This window comes from Alligator sinensis, unplaced genomic scaffold (genome assembly GCF_000455745.1).
Source record: "Alligator sinensis unplaced genomic scaffold, ASM45574v1 scaffold493_1, whole genome shotgun sequence".
Lineage (NCBI taxonomy): Eukaryota > Metazoa > Chordata > Crocodylia > Alligatoridae > Alligator > Alligator sinensis.
The window spans coordinates 474,578-479,429 of record NW_005842513.1 but is presented as its reverse complement, the minus strand read 5'-3'; the positions used below and the strand labels follow the sequence as shown (position 1 = coordinate 479,429).

At 45.8% G+C, this 4,852-nt stretch overlaps 1 long non-coding RNA gene across 1 annotated transcript in view; it reads left to right on the top strand.

Annotated features, from left to right (window-relative positions):
• The window catches only part of LOC112551571, a 51,655-nt gene extending 46,809 nt beyond the window's left edge, over positions 1-4,846 (top strand). The window contains exon 3 of the long non-coding RNA XR_003095877.1: positions 1,991-4,846. This is a non-coding gene — a long non-coding RNA (uncharacterized LOC112551571). The remainder of the gene's footprint in view (positions 1-1,990) is intronic.
• The last annotated feature ends 6 nt before the right edge of the window (positions 4,847-4,852 follow it).

Here is a 4,852-nt window from a genome sequence, read left to right as displayed (position 1 = left end):
GCCCCTGTAGATCTGTGCAGGGTGGGTGGGCTGCAGCTGTGGGCTGGAGCCAGGGCTGTGCCGGGTTTTATCAGTGGGGGCTGCAGCCACCCCAAATTTCGCTGTAGCTCCCTCCCACTGTCGGATTATTATTATTAATTACAATGCGTTGGAGTGGCCTCTCTGCATGTGTATAGGTGCTTCTTGAGTTCAAACTCTTCTGCTGTAGAACCAGAATAAAAGGAAAAACAGTTACATCTGAAAGAGTTGGGTTTTTTGTGGGGGGTTAAATCCAATTCTTGGAGAACTTGGACAATAACAAAGACCATCGGTAAAGCTTTATGATTCTCTTACAGATACGAGAATAAAGCCAGAAAACCAGTATTGTTGATTTTTAGTCTAAAGTGACTTCACAACTGGCATAAAGTGCCATGGTATGGGTTCTGAGGGATTGCCCACTTGAGAATAGTTTTCTGGCTGGAATCCTGAGCCTGCCTTCCCTCACAATTGGAATGTAATTAGGACAAGAAATCAGTTGAAATATCAATTTTGTTGAGTCTTTTTCCATTAAGATATTGATTTAAAATATTAGCATTTTACAAGAAACACTATCTTGAAACATTATCTAAAATAACTCACATTTTAAAAAGTAACTGTCATTAGGGTCCAAAATGTATAAAGACATTGGATGTGGATAGATGTACCTTGCTCCATACTCTAATTCATGGTGCTTCATACAAATTTGCCTGTTAGGTCGGGGTGGGAGGGCTGGAACATGCCCTGGCCAGTAGTCGGAGGCTCCAAAAGCTTCTGAGGAGGCTGTTGAACCATTCCTCTCCCCAGGCCCCCCCTACCACCAGAACTGCTGGCTGGGGTTTGCTGCCTGGCTGGAGCTGGAGTGGGGGATGTGGAATGGAGCCCCTGCCTTGTGGCCCCTCTCCCAGCTATCCTGGCAGGGGCACTGGGGGGAGCCAGGCTGGGCCCACAAGGCAAGGGAGCTCTGTTCCACACCCCGCTCCAACTCAGGCTGGTCAAGCCAGCAGCTCATGCTGCTCCTTTCCCCCTCTCTGCTTTGCCTGGCCTGAGCTGGAAGGGAGTGGAATGGAGCCCCCTTGCCACGTAGGCCTGGCTTGGATTCCTCAATGTCCCAGCCAGGGTAGCTGGAGGGGAGGGCCGCAAGGTGGGGTCTCTGTTCCATGCTCCTTCCCTCCAGCTCCATCCAGGCAACAAACCCCAGCCAGCAGCTCTGTGCTGCTCCCTCCATTCCCCTCCCTGGTCACCTGTTGACAGCCCTGAGGCTGGGCTGCATCAGCCTAGCCCACAACACACAAGTTCCTTAAGGTGCTCTAAAGCAGATCACCTTCATCTAATACCTCATTTGAGGAGGCTTAATTTTTTGTGCTGTGGGCCATTTTAAAAGCGCTCTGCAGCCATGCACGAGTGTCATAGCATGGGTATACAACACTGTCATGGGCTTGATCGCACAAAAAAATGTAACTTTTATAAACATCCATTATATTTCAGCTCAATTTTAGACAAATATAGAAAAAATGTTTTTTTCTGACTCTAAATGGGCTATGTTGCTTTGTAACTTGTTCTTAGGGACCTACCCAAATCATGCTTGCATGGATTTTATGGAAGTCATGAAATTGGGCGATCTCTGGAAAATCCTTGGGAGGGGGAAGCAACTTACTAAAAATAAAATGCCCTCACCAGTGATTGGCTGAGAGAGCTGCCTGTCATGTAGCCCTGCCCCTCTCCAATCAGTGGCAAGGAGCAGGACTCTATGACGGATAGCCCACAATCAGTGGTGGGGGGCATGGCCACCAGACACCTCAGTCAGTCAGAGGCTTAGGGGGGTGTTGGGGCAGCCACGTTAAGCCCTAAAAAATTGCAGCCAGCCCCACAATATGCCCAAGAAATTGGCTGCCTATCTCCTCAAGTTGGTAGACTGCTACTTATTCTGTACAAGCAAGGCTTTTTACCATCTCTTTGGATGATATATTCCCAGCCTCTCCTCTGCTCCTGGCTTTCAAACAGCTGACTAACCTTGCCCAACTCATCATCAGAAGTGAATTCCCTACTGCTCAACAGACATCCAAGTGGGATGCAGCCTTGCCTTAACAATAGATGCTTATCAACACATCTCCACTGCTGCTACAATCAACTGCCCCAAAACGAACCCATCAGAATCCATGGATCCTACACATGCCTTTCACAAAATGTGGTATGTTTGTTCCAGTACACCAGATACCCTCAAGGTAACTACATGGGCAAAACTGAACAGCAACCATGAGCCATAATGAAATCGCATAAGAAAAATGTAAAATATATTGCCCTCCCCCCCACCCTTTAAAAAAAAAAAAAAAAGTCCTTCTCTCTCAGTTAATTCCTGGACCACCATGGCTACAACACTTTTTATACTGTATAGTACCTATTTAACGGTACAATGCAGCTGGAATCAAAGTATCCAACACAGTGCTCTTTTTTTTCTCTTAATTGAACTAGAGAACATTTCCGTGATGCATTTTAGTAAGTTAAAAATGAAATGCAGAAAAACTCTGTTCGACTTACAGCAGTGGCATTCGCTGTTTTAATTGGCAGGCACTACAAGAGTTACATGATTAGAAGCAGGTTTTAGTCTGATTTAAGATGCACATTTTTAAGGATGAAAGCCAGTGGTAAGTGGGTGCTAACCTCCCCAGGGCACCATGAAAATGCCACCCTAAATCTTTTGTTTTTAAGACCATTCATTTATTTTGTAAAGGTCTAGTAATATAGTTGCTATTTTCATATTCGCTTTTGAATCATTAGTTTTTGTTACAGAACATACTTGGCAAGAGTAGAGTTCTTGGAGATTGTTTCTTCCTGAGTTTACTAGAATTTTAAAATTTATTGGGATAAAGCCTAGTAATAGGTTTTGTTTTTAATTTGTAGTATAACTTCATTGCATAGGTATAGCTGCAAAGTTATTTGGCATGTGCAGTATAAATTTGAATGTTATTCTTGCTTCAGCTTTCAACTGTGGGAAGCAAAACCTTTGCTACTAATAATTTTAGTGTGAATTAGTAATTTTTTTCCATACTTTTTCTTTCCTGCTCCTTCCAGAGATTGAAAGGTGGCATCATCATCTTGTAAAACTATGTAAAGGCTTCATATTATTGTACAACCTTTTTTGGACAATGTGTTAAGAAAAGCATCTTAAGTAGTTCAGCAAAGAAAGTCTGAAACAGTAGCTTGCAACATACAACATAACATTGAGAAGACATTTCAGGATTAACTGAATGTGACGGTCATTAAATTGTATTACATAATCCTTATAAGGTAATGTGCAAAAGTGATCATTTTGTTGAGAATCAATTGGAAAACTAAGAATATTAACAGAGAGCTTGACCTCCCTCTCTAGTGAAGTAATAGCTACAGTGAATTGGCCAAGGGTACAGTTTCACAAATTAATCCTAGAAATGAAAAATGAAAGAAAACCTTGGTCTTGTACATGCAGGTGACAGCCACGTTTAGGCTGGCATTTTAATGTCTGCTGAACTTCCTTGAAAAATGGCACCAACTGCCACTGGCTGATGCTTTGTGAGAGTGTGCAGTAGCAGCTGGGAGATTTGATGTAGCATTAACTCCTGATCAGATTTTCATTTGGAAATCCATGAAATAAGCCTGGTTAGAAGGAGTTGAATTGGCTGAGGCATGCAATGAAGTGAATCTGATGGCAGTGCAGAAAATTAGTTGGTGCAGGAGATAATTCAGTATTGGCAGTGACAGCAGAGTTGGTCAGCAGATGCTTGTCACCAGCTCAAGGCAGTCGGTAAAAGGTAGGTGAAATGAGTAGTTGACCATAAAGTAGCATAAAAGAGGAAAATTCAAGACTTTTACTGTTTGTGTGGAGTAGCTAGACCAGGGGTGGCCAACCTGTGGCTCTTCAGAAGTTCATATGCATCTCCTTGAATCTTTGCACAAGCACAAGGGAGAGGGAGGAGCAAAGATTCAAGGAGATGCATATTAACTTCTGAAGAGCTGCATGTGGCTCCAGAGCCATCCCTGAGCTAGACCATCTGTGCCAGGAGTGACCAACCTCCAGCACAGGTACAACAAGTAGCACACAGCAGATCAAGGAGGGGACAGGAAGCACAAGGGCAGATACAGCATCTGGCATCTGACCCCTTCCTGCAAGTGCACACAGCGGCAGTGAGCTGGCCCCAGCCTCCCCTGGATGAGCCACCTGTGTCTCTGTCCTGCTCCCCAGCCAGGCCCCACAGCCGCACATTCTCACCCTGGCCCCAGGCACTGCGCATAACCACAGCTGGGCAGCACCCCCAGCCACCAACCCTGCCCCACTCCCTCCCGTGCTGTGAGGGCTTGGTGTAAGCTGCTACCTCACTCTCCCTACAAGTCACCTCCATGTCACCTATGCCCCCCACCTCACTTCCATGCATTGCCTATGCCCCCTTCTAGATTTACCTGCAGGCAGCTGTGGGAGCTGCTCTCCACCATGCTGTCTGAGGCTGTATTGATGGCCAAGTGCATGTGTGTGCACACACGTACACATGGTGCTTCCCTGTCTCTGATCACCTTCTTCCTGCTCCCCTCAGCCCCTAGCAGCTCCTTGCAGGCTGGAACTCTGCCACTCTGCAAGGGGAAACCCATGGTTCCCCGTGTTTTTCTCCTTTGCAGGGGAAAATCTGTGTTTTTCTACAGCAAACAGAAAACCTGGATCTCTGTTGATGAGTCATTAGGCCCCTTGCTCTTTTCCTCTTAGGCTGTGCCATGGTACTAGTCTCCCTTGCCCCTCGTCTGCCATCCCCTTCACTCACCTCCCCTCCTCCTTGCTCCTTCCTTCCTCTTCCCTCCCCTGCTGCCTTCC